At 41.9% G+C, this 18,461-nt stretch overlaps 1 long non-coding RNA gene across 1 annotated transcript; it reads right to left on the bottom strand.

Annotated features, from left to right (window-relative positions):
* Positions 1-13,152: 13,152 nt before the first annotated feature.
* LOC103674253 lies at positions 13,153-14,940 on the bottom strand. Its single transcript, XR_571587.2, has 3 exons — positions 14,197-14,940; positions 14,008-14,049; positions 13,153-13,677 (listed from the first exon to the last, which is right to left on the bottom strand). It is a non-coding gene; the product is annotated as an uncharacterized LOC103674253 (long non-coding RNA).
* Positions 14,941-18,461: the final 3,521 nt, after the last annotated feature.

Below are 18,461 nucleotides of genomic sequence, written 5' to 3'. Positions count from 1 at the left end.
GCTTCAATCCCTAAACCCTCAAGGTCAGTGCCCTGTTGCATCTGTTTTTCTCCTTCGTACCACTTCCCATGCTTACAGTTAATTAATTGATTAATTACATTTTTAATATCTGCTACTCCCAGTAGGGTGTCAAGTACACGAGAGCCTATATTGTTCACCCACGTAACCCTAACACCTAGCATGATGCTTAGCATACTGCAAGCACTCAACACATATAAAAAATAAATATAAACAACCTACACTCCAAATGCTTAGCATTTCTCCTCCTGTGATATCCTTCACTCTCCTCGTTTAGATGAAATACTATGGAAACAACCATGCTCAATAAACATTGTGGATAGATCCCTGGACAAGCAATTTGCACGGGCTCTGTGTAAATAGAAAGGTGAAGGGCAAAATGCAACAAAATCATTATCATTCTTTATCTATAACCAAAGCATCATATTGTGTATCATTTGCAAATTAACTATAATGAAATAGTAACATTCTCAAGGACTTGACAGCAATGCTGGGAGTAGGACGCTTGGTAGAAAAGGCGATAATTCTGTGAACTTGTTAAAGCTTGTGTTTACTCCCAAATTTAAGGGAAACTGCGTATGGCACTAAGAGAAGTTAGACAGTAGAGCAATGACTTAATGCTTTGGAAATTTAGGGGACAGGTGTGACAGCCTACTGTGTCTCAGGATAAGTAATTTCAACAAAGACACAAAGTATACAAATGGGAAGAGAATTTGATTTCACTTAATTTTATTTGATAGAACTCAACACTTGAACAACTGCTGTTTGCTAGACTGTAAGAGTTTAAAAATTCTCCTTCCCCCTTAATGGGTCCCAAAGAGAAATGTATCCATTTGTTCCATCGCAAATGTTCAGTTGCAGATTTGGGGGATAATAAAAGCTCTTGCCTTGCTATTTAATTATTCAGTTGACTGCTAGAAATATTTAGCTACCCAAATGGGCTTGTAACTCAGAAATGATATTATGTGTTTATTTTAAAACATAGCCATGTAATTCCAAAACAAACTAGTGTCAATCTAGACTTTTATCATGGCAGTGACAATTTGACAATTATGTAAAAAGCTGTAAAAAAAAAATCGGCAGGCATCAGTTCACTTTTTACTTAGTAGTCCTGAATATGCTTTCTGTGAAAAACATCACGCATTTGAAACTTCTACATTGAACACCTGGAGTGAATAATTGCATAAAAGGTGACAATGAAACATTTATAAATATAATATTTTTCTATTCAGCAATTACATTTTCAATAAGAAAAGTCTAATGTATACCTAATATTGGACCTACTTTAAAATATTACCTATCACTAAAGGGAAAATCACATTAAAAGAAAGCACAGTAGTATCAATTTCTGGTAAAACTTTAAAATGTTGTCTTTAATTATGGATGGAGCACTTTTGCTGTGGTATATTCCTATTTGTTTGACACCTGGCAGGGCCTGCACCAATTTATTCACTTTCTCTGTTACACAGAATTCAGTCCCTGGGGCTATTATTTCTGAGGGAAACCAAGCAACATAATTAGAAGCCACATGAATGATTCATACTAGAACACTCTAGAACACGCTAGTCAATGGGTTATGCCGAATGACTAATCTAACTTGATGGCTGAAGCTTCTGTGGTGCCAGGAGGAAGTGATCCATTTACCAGATCCTTGAGATTAGCTAAGCCACTTCTAGCAGCTGCAGAACGCTACAGTCTTCCCGTGTCTGCAGGAAATATTTGCAATGTTATCATGATGAAGCATTTCCTCAACACACACACACACACACACACACACACACACACACACACACACGCACTGTACAATGGCTGCTTATCTTGGTACCGCCTAGGCACTTAGTAGTGTCTTTACCTTTAAAAAAAATGACCCCTTTATTATTCTAGGGGTAGGACATTTTACATTTACAAAAAAAATTCATAAACTCAGGCAAACAAGTAAACCAAACTCTACCTTCCCATCACCCAGAATTACCATGTCTTACATGTTAGTGCATGTGCTTCTGGATAGTATGTTTGTATATATATTTGCATTTATACACACACCTATTTGCATGTATTTTTCTTTGCTAACATGAGATTAGACTCCACACTGTTCTAAAGATTAACCTTTTTTTAGTCAGTAATCTTTACCTTTCCATTTCAGTACATTTTCTTATGTCATTGACTAGCTAAACCCTATTCAAATTTCCTCAATTAAGCTAAAAAAACTTCTTACAACTGTTTGGTCCTATGCAGGGATCCTATCAAGAAACATTATCTGGCTTGTATATCCCTTATGTCTCTTCAATCTGTCACGATCCTCTCTTTGTGACGTTGGCTTGCTGAAGACACAGAGCCAGTTTCCCTGTGGAATGTCTCACCTTCTAGATTTATCTGGTTGCTTCCTTGTTGTACCATGTAGCTGATTCCTATACACTTCTGTCTCTTATGAACTTGAAGTTAGATCTAAAGGACTGATGGATTCACGCTAAGCATTTTTGGCTAAAATATACCCTAGGTGATTCTGTATCAAGAGCTGCACTCTCCAATGTGGAGATGTGGCTATTTTACGCTTAAATGAGTTAAAATTGAAAATTAAGTTCCTCAGTTGCACCAGCCACATTTCAACTGCTCGACAGCCACATGTGGCTAGTGGCTATCATTCGGATGGTGCAGATATGGAACACTTCCCTCACTGCAGAAAGTTATACTAGATTGCTACTTAGAGATTGGTTCCATTTCTCCACCCCTTGAGTCTGGGCGTGGCTATGTGACTTTCTTTGGTGAACTGGATACCAGTAAACATGATGCAAACAGAGGCCTGGAAAATATGCACCATGGGTTTCCCTGCTCTGCGGCTGAAACCCAGAGACCGTCTTGTCAGGAAGCTCAGACTAGCCTACTAGAACATGAGACCCTGCATGGAGAGTTCCCCAGCTCTTCCAGCTGAGGTCCCAGACATGAGACTAAAGCCAGCCTACGTCATCTTGAGAAAGTCTGTAGAGAAGGGCCTCAGCCATCCAGCCATCCCTGTCCACTGCCAGACATGTGAGTGAGGCCCTCTGAGATTAATCAATGCCAGGTGAGTCACCAGGTGAACACAGAGCCCAGCAAAGTTGACCCACAGAGGGATGAAGAATCATAAACGATTCCTGCTCTTAGCCACTAGACTTTTTGAGTGATTTGTTACTTGGCAATAAATGACTGATACACGATCAGAAAGGAATAGGTATAGTGTTGCTCTGGCCCTATGCGATGTCTTGCCCTCCGTCAAACACTCACCTAACATAGAAATCTTGCTTAAATCCACACTTCTCTTAGGTTTCACGTTTTGCAAAATGATGTTTTCCACTTTTGTCCTTCCTTCTACATTTATTAACTGGCATTCCTTTGTGAAGTAGAGTTCTTTATCAAATGAGCTAGTTGGTTATTCTGTCATATGGATCCTACTGGAAAGGTAGAACGAATATTTCATTTTTCCTTTAATTACAAATTTAAAAAGTAAGGAGTTGTTTAATGACCATCTCATATGATGCTTTTCTGGTGTTCTCTTTTTTGAGTATCTTTATGAAGTCATGAATTTTGTACATCAAACACATTTTGTCTACAAGCACTATTCTTTTTTATGTCCAAATTTTCCCAACTTTGGCCACTGGGAGCCCCTTCAGACCACCTTCTATGTCATTTTGACGAAAATCTATTAATCTCGGATCTTTTCCTTCCTTTCTGACAAACAAGCTATCTCAAGTTCACCCTGCCTCCTCCCTGCCCCAGGCCTAGAATCAGCCATTTCTCTAAGGAGCCCTGGGGATGTATTGAAGTACACAATCTGGGTGCTTAAATCGATCCAGAGATGACGTTGCTTGCAGGCCATTCCATTTATAGAGACGTAATTTGCAGTGTACAAGCACTTCTCCCTTTCTCAGCTCCCTAGTTTTATTCTTTGCTCTCAAATCTGCTCACAGCAGTTCTCACTCAGGATGCAACCCTCTCTTGCGTTTGGCCATTTGGGGGATTTGCAGCATGCAGGACATTTCAGAATCCCCCTTCCTTCCTGTTGCACCATTGTTGATTTCAGTCCGGTTCTGCTACCTTTGGGTTGTTGGTTTGTTTTTTTTTTTCAGTCTCCTACCACATTTTGAAGATGTTGTTGACTTCTGTTGCCTTTGATGGTCACCTGGCATTCCAGAAACTAGAGTAGAAAGATTACACATTGACCCAGCTCAGGTTAATCAGAAGGTTCATCAAGGTTATGATCAGGTAAGGGCACTGACCCAAATCTATCTAAACTAAAACTATCGCCGGAAGCAGGGGCTAGAGGACCTGAATGAAGGAACACCTGGAAGTACTGGTAGTATCTGGCTCTGTCATAGACAGAATCTGGCTGAGGTCAAAGCTAACAGAGAAGAGACAATTGAGAGGTAGAGAGAGACAGATTTCTGAGGACCTCATTCGAATGCCCGGGTGGCCTTACCCAGATCCAAACCAAACCTAGGTTTCTCACTAATGCAGTTTTGAAAAGTCCTTTTAATTAAATAAAACAATTAAGATGAAATGCTTATCCTACTGAATGGCACATAGTGTGTCCCAGTATATGCTATCATTATTGTTTTTGAAAACTAATTTGAATTAGGTTTCTGTCATTTCCAAGTATAATAATAAAAACAAAGAAAATAATACCAATGGTTTTTGGGAATTGTGCTAGGCACTTTATGTGTTCTTTCACTAAGTCCTCACTTTAAGCCATGAGATAAGTTTCCTTATTCCCATTTTAAGGACTTAAAAATGAGTTGCGGTCTCAAGAACGTTAAAGGAGCTGGTCACATAGTAAGTGGTAGATCTGGGATTTCGACCTTAGCAGTTTGAGTCCCGAATCCAAGCTCCAAATGGCTTACATATTGTTTGTGATTTAGAAATAATTATGGGGCGCCTGGGTGGCACAGCGGTTAAGCGTCTGCCTTCGGCTCAGGGCGTGATCCCAGCGTTATGGGATCGAGCCCCACATCAGGCTCCTCTGCTATGAGCCTGCTTCTTCCTCTCCCACTCCCCCTGCTTGTGTTCCCTCTCTCGCTGGCTGTCTCTATCTCTGTCGAATGAATAAATAAATAAAATCTTAAAAAAAAAAAATTAAAAAAAAAAAAAGAAATAATTAAAAGTATAGGCACTTAGGAAATTAAGCAGCATGCCACTGAAGAACCAAGAGGTCAAAGAAGAAATCAAAAGAGAAATAAAAAAAATACCTTGAGATAAATGAAAATGGAAATGTTATAATCCAAAATTATAGGATGCAGCAAAAGCAGTTTTAAGAGGGAAGTTCATAGCAATAAACGCCTACATCAAGAAACAAGAAAAGTCTCGGGGCGCCTGAGTGGCTTAGTTGGTTAAGTGTCTGACTCTTCAGATCAGAGGTCTTGACCTCAGGGTCATGAGTTTAAGCCCTACATTGGGCTCCACACTGGGCGTGGAAACTACTTTAAAAAAAGAGAAAGAAACAAGAAAAGTCTCAAGTAAACAACCTAACTTTACACCTCAAGGAACTAAAAACAAGAACAAATGAAGCCAAAAGCTAGTAGAAGAAAGGAAATAAAGATTGAAGCAGAAATAAATGAAATAGGGACTAAACAGACAATATAAGATCAATGAAACCAAGAACTGCTCTTTGAAGAGATAAAACTGACAAACCTTTAGGTAGACTGATCAAGAAAAAAAGAGAGTGGACTTTCCTTTTATAAATAAAATCAGAAATGGAAGAGGTGATGTTACAGTTGATACCACAGAAATACAAAGGATCAGTAGAGACTCCTATGAGCAAGTATATGCTAACAAACTGAGCAAGAAAGAAATGGAGGAATTACTATAAACCTACAACCTCCCAAAGCTGACTCATGATGAAATAGAAAATCTGAACAGATGGATTACCAGTGAGGAGATTAAATCAGTGATCAAAAACCTTCCTCTTTGCTCATTTGTTTTTTTAAATTCCAAATGATTGAAATAATACGGTATTTGTCTCTCTGACTTATTTCATTAGCATAAAACTCTCTAGCTCTAACCATATCATTGGAAATGGCGAGATTTCATTCTTTTTTGTGGTTGAGATATCTATATCTATATCTATCTATCTATCTATCTATCTATACCACATCTTCTTTATCCACTCATCAGTTGATGGACACTTGGGCTGTTTCCATAATTTGGCTATTGTAGATAATACTGGTATAAACAACAGGGTGCATGTATCCCTTCGAATTAGTATTTTTGTACTCTTCAGGTAAATACCTAGTAGTGCAATTGCTACATTATAGGGTAGCTCTATTTTTAACTTAATGAGGAACCTCCATACTGTCTTCCAGAGTGGCTGCACCAGTTTGCATTCCCACAAACTATGCAGGAGGGTTCCCCTTTTTCCACATTCTCATCAACACCTTTTGTTTCTTGTGTTGTTGATATTAGCCATTCTGACAGGTGTGAGTATGATATCTCATTGTAGTTTTGATTTGCATTTCCCTGGTGGTCAGTGATGTTGAGCATCTTGTCATGTGTCTGTGGGCCATCTGGATGTCTTCTTTGGAAAAGTATCTATTTATGTCTTCTGCCCATTTTTTAATTGGATTATTCATTTTGGGTGTGTTGAGTATTATAAGTTCTTTATATTTTTGATACTAACCCTTTATCGGATATGTCATTTGCAAATATCTTCTCCCCTTCTATAGGTTGCCTTGTGGTTTTGTTGATGGTTTCCTTTGCTGTGTAGAAGGTTTTTATTTTGATGTAGTCCCAATAGTTTTTTGTTTTGTTTTGTTTTTGTTTTTGTTTTTGTCTCCCTTGCCTCAGGAGACATATCTAGAAAGAAGTTGCTATGGCCGGTGTCAAAGAGGTTGCTCTCTTCTAGGATTTTTATGGTTTCAAGTCTCACATTTAATTACCCAGGAATAAATTTAACTAAAAAGGTAAAAAACATATATTGAAAACTATGAGGCATTAATGAAAGAAACTGAAGAAGACACAAATAAATGGGAAGATATTCCATGATCATGAACCGGAAGAATTAATATTGTTAAATTGTCCATATTACCTAAATCAATATACAGAGTCAGCAAAATTTCTATCAAAGTTCCTCAGGCATTTTTCACAGAAATAGAACAAAAAATTTAAAAATATTTATGTAATCATCAAAAGACCCTGAGTAGCCAAAGCAATTTTGAGAGAGAAGAACAAAGCTGGAGGCACCATGCTCCCTGATTTCAAACTATATTACAAAGATACAGTAACTAAAACAGTAGGATATTGGCATTAAAATACACATACAGAGAAATGAAATGAATACAGAGCCAAGAAATAAATCCATGCATATATGATCAATGAATTTATGACAAAAGAGGCAAGAGTATACACTTAGGAAAGAATAGTCTCTTTAATAAATAGTGCTGGGAAAATTGGACAGCCATATGCAAAAGAATGAAACTGGACCAGTACCTTACATCATATACAAAAATTAACTCAAAGTGGATTAAAGACTTGAACATAGACCTGAAACCATAAAACTCTTAGGTGATAAGCTCCTTAACACAGATCTTGGTGATAATTTTTTTGATCCTGACACCAAAAGCAAAGGCAACAACCACAACACTAAACAAGGGGGACCACATCAAACTAAAAATCTTCTGCACAGCAAAGGAAACCATCAACAAAATGAAAAGACAACCTACTGAATGAAAGTAAATATTTGCAAATCATATAGCTGATAACATGCTAATATCCAAAATTTATAAAAAAATCACACAGCTCAATAGCGAAACAACAAACAACTTGATTAAAAATTGGGCAGGTCTAAATAGACATTTTCCCAATGAAGACATACGGATAGCAAACAGGTACATGAAAAGATGTTCAACACCACTCATCATCAGAGAAATGCAAATCAAAACCACAATGAGATATCAATTCATATTGTTAGAATGGCTGTCATCAAAAAGATAAGAAATAACAAGTGTTGGTGAGGATGTAGAGAAAAGGGAACCTTTGTGCCCTGTTGGTGGGAATGTCAATGGATGACACTACTGTGGAAAAGAGTATGGAGGTTCCTGGAAAACACAGAACTATCATATGATCCAGCAATTCCACTTCTGGGTATTTATCTGAAGAAAATGAAAACATTAATTCAAAAGGATATATATTCACTGAGGCATTATTTACAATAGCCTAAATATGGAAACAACCTAAGTATTCAGGAATGGATGAATGGATAAAGAAGACATGGCATATACAATGGAATATTATTCAGCCAATAAAAAGAATGAAATCTTGCCATTTGCGATAACATGGATGGACTCAACGGCATGATGCCAAGTGAAATAACTCAGAGAAAGACAAATACTGTATGACCTCTCTTATATGTGGAGTCTAAAATTATATATATATATATATAATAACTAAGTTCATGGATATAGAGAATAGATTGGTGATTTCCAGAGGTGAGGGGGAGGGAGAGGAAATGAGTGAATTTTTTTCTTTTCTTTTCTTTTTTTTTTAGTTTAAATAAATTGAATTTAAAAAAACCCCAAAGCAAAGCAAAGCAAAGCAAAAAGTTAAATTAATATACAGTTTTATACACTTTTCTTTCTTCAAAATACGAATTCATGTGTCTTAGATGTTTCTTAGAGCGTTAATGAAGTGATGGAGAAATGCAGAAAGCATAATACATTTTTTTTCAAAAAACAAAAAAGAGCATAGGCACAGAACAGAAAGCAGCTAGAAAATCACCTGTAACATTGTGCTTAGTCAAGAAATATGCCTGTGTGTTTGGAATCTAAACTTCGTTAATGGCTCATGAAGTTACGAGCTGCTCTGATCTTTTCCCAATAGTGCACCAGAATGACTTCACACCAGATTTTATAACTGAATGCCCAATTTCATTTTGCAGAACTCTTCCTGTTGATTCCTTTGAAAACTGCCAGTAGAAACAATTAGCAGAGGAGCCGAACAATTGAAACTGGTGAGGTAAGGAAGACCAGATTTCCAGGACAATGCCCTGTTTGTTGAGGGGAAACGCTGTTCAGCTTTCTCTGGCTCCCGAAGCAATGGAATTTCCTCTTCGCAGATGCATATGAACAGCATGTTTCAAAATATGCATTCCTTTCCATTTAATGAAAATGATTCCATTAAAGTGTTATAAATTGAATTCAATTACTATCCATTTTTCTTTTTAAATATGCTTAATAATAAACAAGTTTAACCAAAGCGATGTTATCCTTGTGGGTTCACTTCCCCCCATTTCTTTATAGCACCTTTGTCATAATGATCTCATTAAGAAGAATTAACGCTTTTCAAAATCCTTGCTGAAAAAAGAAAAAAAACGAAAATACTCTACCCTATCAACATCTAATTTGAACTTCTCTGGGGAAAGGTTTTTTTTTTTCTTTTTTCTTTTTTATTTATTTTTTAACAGAAAGTATAAGTATGTTGCTTTGAATGTCTAATGATAATTCTCTTCAGTTTATAGCCAACCTGCCTCTGGGAAATTAGTCATAGAGACATCAAAATTGTAGTGAGATTCTGATTTACTTCTAACATTTTCAGCTAGTATGCAGTAATACCATGGATTAGGTGTGACTGTTATCCATCTTAGAAATAAAGAATCACAGGCTTAGAGACGTGAAGTAAGCTGACAAGCACACAGCTAGTAAATGAAAGAATGTAAAACCGGGATGATGCCAACATTTACACCTGGAATTTCTACTTTTTCTTTTCTAGCAAGAATTTACTAAAGACTTCGAAATCACAGAAATACTCCACAGAGGATAACTCACATCTGCTCCAAGATTCATTACTTCGAGCCCGTGGTCCTGAATTCATCCTCAGGGATTTTAACAGCTTCCTAGGAACCTCCACAGGTCAGGGATCGACTGAAGCCACCCACTGACGAGTCAAGGTCTCACTTAAAGGATGCTTGAGCCTACTAGAGTTCCCGGGGTGCCTGTTAAAGTCCCAGATGGTCGACAGTGGTAACATCCAGCTATTTGAAAGGAACCCTACCACCACTCACCACCTACTGGCCAGCACACACTATGGTCCTACTCACATGGCCAGGACTGGACCACTGAAGTGGCCTGGTCTAGGTTCTCCAGCCAGGGCTGCTCACTCTGTGTGTGAAAGCATCACCCAGTGGGCAGCTCTCTACTAAGCCCAATCCATATTTTCTTCTAAGCTGATGTGAAGGAAACTTGTTTTGGCCAAAACTCACAATCTTTATGAGGAACATATAAAGAGCTCAGATAAGTTTTTTCAATCTAGTTTTAGGAAGAAAGAAATTCTCTTACACAGCTCTGATGTGCTCTCACTTTACAGGACTCAACAGAACACAGACAGGCTGGATAGTCTGCCTTTGGGTGCTTCCCAGACTTAGGGATGGGCTCACTAGTCTTAACTACCACTGCCCACCAGACGGGACCCCCTAGAACCAAGGGGGCTTTGCTCCCAAGATAATCTCTACCTTAGACAGCATACATTGGACATCTTAAAAGTTACAGTTTCTAACTTTGAAACAAACAGGCAAAAAGGATTAACCTCTGCCTGCTTCCAGAACCCCATTCCATATGGAGCACAGCTACACAGAAGCTTGGAGCCAAGCAAGGCAAAATGGAAAAACCCCAAAGGCTGTGTGTGCCACAGATGGACCATCTTATAGAAATGGAAAGTTGATTCCAAATCCTGGGATTTCACGTTGGGGTTCACGAGTACCTGCGGTTCCAATGACTTTTCAGTTTCCATCCAGATTAGGGGATGGCCATTACAGACACCCACATGGATGGCTTCCAGAAGTGGTCAGGAATCCCATGGCGGAAAGTGGCCTCCCTGATCTTCTAGGCACTCTGAACTCCAAAGGTCACAGCCCGCCTTCTACCTCATCCTTATTTTGGAGACAATACAGCATAGTGGGAGGAGTGAGGCTTTGGTTTCTCAGAGATGGGGAAAGGAATCCCCATTCTGCTTCTTACCAGCTATGTGATCTTAAGTAGTTTTAACATACAAATCCTTAGTTGCTTCACTACCTACATTTTATGCTGACGGTAAAGAATAAATCAAATAATATATGGAAAATATTTAGCACCTGCCTGGCATAAAGTAGGTCCCTAAGAAATAGTAGCTACTGTATTTCCAAATCAGCTCTTTGAGAGCAAGATTCATGTTTGTTTTATCCACCCCCTTACCCCACTGCCAATAGCCATGAATCTACCATGTGTCTCCTTGTACTTGATACATTTACAGGTTCAGCAAATATTTGCTGAATGATGAATGCATGAATAAAGGAGTGACTATGCCTACAATGCCTACAGGAATACATTTAAGCCAATCATCATACACTTTGAGTAACGAAAAGTAGTATCTTCCAGCAGATAATACTAGCAGAAATAATAAGGAAGCATGAAGAATTTGAATTTGTGAAATGCCAATGAGCTGGTCCCTTGAACAGCTGGCACTCCCAGGAAGGCTTGCCTAGAACAGATAGCCACTCAGGTTATAGCATGGGCCTTGCCCATCATCCCTCAGCCCGGGACAGTGACGAAGGTAGACTTGGGAGTGAACGTTCCATCAACAACTAACCAAGCAGCATCCAGGAAGGGCCCACAGGGTGCCAGGCCTCAGGCTGAGGGCCAGGAAAGAGAGCTGAAAGACAGAATTCCTGCTCTTGAAAGCTTACAGCCTGCCGGAGAAGGCAGGTGAAGAGAGAATCTTTGTTTGGGGTAAGCAGGGCAGATACACATGGTATCATTTGGGAGTATGGCAAGACTCCCCTTGCCCAACAGTCTCTTCTTATCTGGCTAGCAGGCCTGGGATCCTCATTCCTCAAACTCTGGAACTGGATCAAACTGTATCTGATTCCTTCCTACGGCAGTCCTTGCCTCCTTCACAGCCCAACTCCTTGATCCTTACGTGAGAATGGTTACTTCTCACTCCATTTTCAGATCTATCCTGAACGAAAGAACTCCTTCAAATCAACACCTGTGGTTCAACAGTCATTATTCCTTTAGTTACGGAAATGGTCACTGAACGTCTGTGACGTGCTAGACATGGAGGACTGTGCAGAGCCCAAGGCAGACCAAGACACACCCATCAGGGCCCATGGTCTGGTGTGCAATACTGTTGACAACTACGAGGAGGAAGAGCAGGGGCTCAGGAATTACACAGCAACGGGACTAAACCTAACTGAAGCACAGACGTGAGCTGAGACCAGATGGATAGATAAGGATTCTCGGAGAAGAGGGAGGCTTCATGGTTAGAATGGTAGGATGTGGGACCTGATGGTCCAGGTTCAAGTCCTAGGCAAAGTCATCAACCCATTTCAGGCTCAGTTTCCACATTTTGAGAATGTGGTTAGGAATAACAGCAATTCCTACCTCTGTAGTTACCGTCTGCAAAGGTAAAGATTAAATAGGGGATGTGGGGTGGCTGGGTGACATGGTCGGTTAAGCGTCGGACTCTTGGTTTTGGCTCAAGTCATGATCCCAAGGTCATGAGGTCAAGCCCCATAGTGAGTCCCGCATCAGGCTCCATGCTCAGCCCAGAGTCTGCTTTAGATTCTCTCTCCCTCTGCCCCTGCCCCCGCTCACACTCTCTCTCCAAAAAAATAAATAAGTAAAATCTTAAAAAAAAATGGATGTATATGTATATGTATATGATTATACTTATGTACATTCACATCTAGATCCTATATTTATATAAGTTCCTATATACATAAGCTCATTATCACAGTATCTGACATATAAGAAGGCTTCATCAGAAAAATAATTTTTAAGGATGAAAGTAAGACAGAGTTCTCAATTTTGAAGGAATAGCAAGTGTGACAGCTGGAGATAAGGGAGAGAAAAAAATGCAGCTGAGGGATTTGTAAGAAGTTTATTATAGCTAGATTCTGCATGAGAAGTAGGGCGTCTGATCCTGAGGAGGGCCCTTCTTCTGATCTCTGGGTTTCTGACTTATACAAAAATGTCCAACCCCATGACTGACCCCACAGACAGACATCCCTCTGAGTGTTCACCAGCTTTTATTGTAGCTGTCTCTGAGTACCCCAGATCTGTCTCAGGTCTATTGTGTATGGGTTAGAATGCATTTGGCTGAAAGTAGCAGAAACTGACTTACCAAAAAAAAAAAAAAAAAGAGAGAGAGAGAAGCATAGAAATGATTGTTCACACAGCGAGAGGTCCAGGCACAGCGATGGCAGGATTCAGGTATTCGGACATGGTTGCTGGTAATCTCTCCATTCTCACTGTTCTCTAACCCTTATGCTGGCTTCATTCTAAGCCATTCCTTTCTCCATCACAGCAACGTGGCCATGAGCAACTCTGTGTTTACATCCCATATGGCTGGAAACCCTATCAGAAAGCAGCTTCCTTTGTCCCAAAAAATCCTGGAGGTGACTCTTATTGGACCAACTTGGGTCCCTCTAGGTCGAGGAGGTGCAAATGCTGATTGGTAAAGACTAGGTCACACAAGCACCCTTGCAGCCAAAGGTCAGGCTGCACCAGAACCATATGATTGGGTGGTGGGAGGAGAGCTCATTTCTGGGCCAGACGTTAGCCTAGTGGCTGTCAGATCTCACTCAGCAGCGCAGAGAACTCTTACCTGCTTGATGGCCTTGTCTCTGGCGCTCGGGCAGATTCCACTAATCGGAGGCACTGACTGAAGACGAGAGGATAGGAAGAGACAGAAGCCAAGGTATTTATTCCCCTTGCCCTCTGTTTCAGGGGGTGTCACAGACAATGGCTGTCTCCCCTTGGAGCCCCTCTCTTCACGGTCAGCTCCTGCTGAGCAGACCCACCATAGTTCTAGCTTCCTCCACATGGTCCTGGACTCTGCCTCCTCCCTCGGTCTCCCAGGCCTACGTGTGTGGGGGAGAGAGACCCTGCTGTTGCTAACCATGGGGCAGCCTTACCATCCCATTTGGCCTTCCACCCCTCCCAGCAACTGCAGAGCTAGTTTCCAGAATACAGTTCACTCTCTCTGACATACCTGGAATGGTTTCTATTTTGCCATCCTGACTCATCCAGTTCCCTAGAGGAAAATCCAGGAGAGGGTAAGTAGGTCTGGCAGGCAAAATCAATAGACGTCCACAACAGATTACATTCTGTCTAGTTCCTGTGAGTTTCTCCGCCAGGGAATGAAATTGTGCCCCTTAATCCCAGCCTGTGCCCGCCTTACTGCAACTCGCTGACATAGGGGTGCTGTTTTCCAGAGGCCCGCAGTAACCGAAGCAGCAGAAGCAAGAAGCAGATACATTCTGTGTCCTGTACCAAGCGCTGTTCTAACTGCTCGCCGTCCGGGAGCTCACTGAGTACTCCCAATGACACAAGAAGCAGTGGCACCACATTTCCCCTGGACACGGGAGGAAGTCAAGGTTCAAAGAAGGGAAACCCCCTCAAGTCGAAGGGCTGGTAAAAAGTCAAGTGGAGCTTTGAACTTGGCATTTTGGCTCTTAACCCAGACACTTGACTGTCTCCAGGCCAGGGAGGGATCAGCCAAGGTCTGGAAAAATTCCACTTTGTGCATTATTCGTGGCAATCCCTCTACTCGGAGATGCTGGGCACACCCGCACTGGAGCGGCCAGTGTTCAGTTTCCACTGGGGGAGATACGGGAGGGTCAGTATTTGGCAGAGATCCCCTGATAGCTTGTTTGGGGTTTTCCTTCCAGAAGTAGCCAGCTGTGGCACATAGCTTGACTATCCCTAATGAACCCTGGGTTATAAAAGGGGATTAAAGCTCTATCTGCAAAAACCATTTGTGGCACAAAACAATTACCATGATCGCAAGAAATGTGGGGGATAATTCTGTGAAAATTGCACAAAAGCCATGCCAAACCCTCGCTCAGCATTCCAGTTAGAATCTGAACGAAATGAGGGAATAATCACGGGGCTACGATGATGCCTAATTAAAGCTAAATTTAGCCAACCCTGGTTTTTCAGAGTTGTCATGAAATCCATTTCAACTCACGCAATAATAACGGCAAACCCAGATAATGAGGGAAGGGATTTAATTTGAAAGGTGGAATGTCATCGATATAATAATTAAGATAAAAAAAAAAAAACCACACACACACAGGGGCCAAATGAAATGGGCAGTTCTTTGGTTGACATGTTCAGTGATTTCACGGTGACTTCCTGGCTTTCTACCTTAAAAATGAAAGAAATGGAAAGAAAAGCAAGCAGGAGAAGAACGAGCAAGACATTGATTTTCCTGCCGTTTGCAGCAGGACCAAGGGAACCTGCTGTCTCCGCACAACATGACGGGGGAGAGGGTGGAGGATCAGGCCTTGACTTTCTGGCCGGGAGTGAGGCCGCTCAGACGGCTGGGGGCCTCGCCAAGGGAGCGCTTCAGACCCCAGCTGCCTTTCCCCTCCAAGGCTTGGCCTCCTCCAGTGAATAGGCGTCCCTGAGAAATAACCAAGAAACGTCTGCCTGCGAAGCTTGTGGTCTCATGAAATGGGAGCCGAGAGGAGACAAGGGGAGGGGGAGGAAACGGCTGATAAAGGAAGCTGTTCTGCCAGCTTAGCTCCGGCAGCCGCACCCACACCTACGCACACACGCACCCACAAGTAAGAAGGCCTCGGCTTCAGCTCCTCCTCTGCCTTCTTTAACCCTGGGCGGGCAGGAAACGGAGGTAAAAATCCGAAGGTGGACGATGTGGATGCGGCCCTGCTCTCTAACTACGGGGAGAACCGAATGAGCACCCACAGTGGCTGCATGGCTCAGGACCCCCCCACTACGCAATCTATTCTCTCCTGGGTGCTGGGCGCTTGCATTCTCTTACTTCCCCTGCATTGCAATACTAAAAAAGTAGGTATCACGACCCCCATTTTACAGATTAAGAAACCAAGACTCTGAGAAGTCGAGAACTTGCTCCAAATCACAGAACAGCAAGTAGCAGGTTTGGGATTCCAGCCACCAACTGTCAGACCACAGTGCAAGACTGCCTCCTGGCTACTTCTTTCAGCCGAGTGTCGCACTGTCTCCACGAGCTGCCTACCTTCATTACAGGATGTCTGTTGTGAAGGTTTGTAAAATATGGTTTTAAAAAATGAAAACTGTTACATTTCAGCTTTAAAAAACAGTCCAAGTAATGGACAAGATAGTCTCAACCAGGACACTCAGCACACAATTCTCCAAAAAGTTACATGAATGAGAATGTTATTCTGTGGGCTAATAATGCCACATGCTAAATAAATTCAAGTTTTTAAAAATAGTTCTGAGAATTAGATTCAATAAGAAAAGAAATGAACTTAGCATGTATATGGGTGTCTATGTTTTCAACCAACTTTAATATTAAGATAAGAATATTCACAGTCTTGGGGTGCCTGGGTGGCTCAGTCATTAAGCGTCTGCCTTTGGCTCAGGTTATGATCCCAGGGTCCTGGGATCGAGACCCGCATCAGGCTCCCTGATCAGTGGGAAGCCTGCTTCTCCCTCTCCCACTCCCCCTGCTTGTATTCCCTCTCTCGCTGTGTTTCTCTCTGTCCAATAAATAAATAAAATCTTTAAAAAAAAAAAAAGAATATTCGCAGTCTTTGCCCTTGCCTGACCTCTAAAAAGAGCCTGGTTGGCTAACTCTGTGGCCCTCTTCCCCACTCTGACCAGGCTCGATGGCGTTGTGTCTCTAAGTGCGGGCCGGGGAGGAAGTCTTTGTGGGCAAAGGAGGGGTGACAAATGCATCAAATAATAAACCCCTCTCTTCATATCTTTATGAGACAATCTGACTGAAGCAATTTAAGTTATTTAAAAAGGTACTTTTCAGAAAAGAATGCAGCCCAGGCAAGATATTGCTGAATACCAGAGAGACAGGGGCACCTGGGTGGCACAGCGGTTAAGCGTCTGCCTTCGGCTCAGGGCGTGATCCCGGCGTTATGGGATCGAGCCCCACATCAGGCTCCTCAGCTATGAGCCTGCTTCTTCCTCTCCTGCTCCCCCTGATTGTGTTCCCTCTCTCGCTGGCTGTCTCTATCTCTGTCAAATAAATAAATAAAATCTTTAAAAAAATAAAAATAAAGTCTATAAAAAAAAAAATACCAGAGAGACAGAATGATCTTTCCTTTCAATACCGTGGGAGACAGTATTTTCGCAAAGTGAATGCACCCATCTCTCTCTTCCCAAATGCTGCTCGTTGTGTCCGAGGACTCTGAGAGTCCACCGACTGAGACATGGGTCTGTGATTCCTCCCACTGAGTTCGGACAGGCTTGTGATGACAGTGGAGGCGACACTACGTGACTTCTGCAGCGTGGCCCTAAAAGGCCGCGGAGCTCCTGCAGGTTGTCTTGGAGCACTTGGCTTTTGGATCTGGCCACAGGCCATGAGGATGCCCACGTGGCCGCATGGAGAGGCCAAGTGTCGTACCCGTTGGCAAGCCCTCTGTAGTCTCTGCAAACACCAGCATCAACAGCCAGGAGCTTTCAGATGGTTCCACAGCCCAGCCGTTGGGTTGCCTCCAGCTTTGCAGTCTTCCTCGCCAGGCTGCAGACATTACGGCGTAGGGACTCGCCGACTCCTCGGCCCTCCCTTTCAAACTCCTGACCCACAAAAGCATGAGCCTAATAATATGGGTGCTATTTCGTGCCACAAGTTTGGGGTGGTTTGCTGCTCTGAGGTAAGTGCAAGGACAAGAAATGCCCTTCCTCCATTCCTTCCTCGTCTTTAAAGGTACACACACTGCCTTCTTTGTGTCCCTACCCTGTTCTCTAAGAGCAGTTTTTATCCACTTTTACCAAAGCAAGTATGATTTTCTTTGATGACTAATTACATTTCTGTCTGCCTGACATCAGCTGCTAAGCTTTTCAAGGACAGAGAATTTGCTTATTGATTTCTGTTCCCCCAAAGCATCTGTTGTAGGAATGAATGACTGACTGACTGAAATAGCCCAGAGAACGTCACACTTTTGACTTCAATCTCATCGTCCCAGAGAGAAGGCTTGGTAAGTTTTAAAGCTACTGTGTTTGTGAAGAGTCATTACTTTCAAATCAATACACATGCAATCGAGCCACCTTCCTATTATGAGAAGAGGCTAAGCTAGAAGCCTAGGAATTGGAAACAAGAGCACTCACACTCCTGGTGGCAGATGCTGCCTATGCTCCTCCCATGTCCCTTTGAATTCTTGTGGGCCCCCAAGCACATGCCTGTCACATACTATCACAGGTCCCTACAACTCTTACCCACAGGCTTGCTCTCAGCTCCCGAGCAGGACAGGCCAGATGGGCTCAGGGAATGAAAGCCCTGGAAACAGCCCTCAGCCGATGACAGATGTGAGTTGGGGGATAAATGCCCCTGAGTGGGTATTTCTAGGGCTTTTTCTACACTGTCCCCCAGAATTCCCAGGCAGGGATGAGCCCCCGTGGCACTCTGGAGGAAACTTCTCAATAACGCATTCTTCTCTCTCCATTTTTTTAATTTTTTTTTTTTAAAGATTTTTATTTATTTATTCG

Source organism: Ursus maritimus, unplaced genomic scaffold (genome assembly GCF_017311325.1).
Source record: "Ursus maritimus isolate PB19 unplaced genomic scaffold, ASM1731132v1 scaffold_14, whole genome shotgun sequence".
In the NCBI taxonomy this organism is placed as follows: domain Eukaryota; kingdom Metazoa; phylum Chordata; class Mammalia; order Carnivora; family Ursidae; genus Ursus; species Ursus maritimus.
This window is presented reverse-complemented; position numbering and strand designations above follow the sequence as displayed.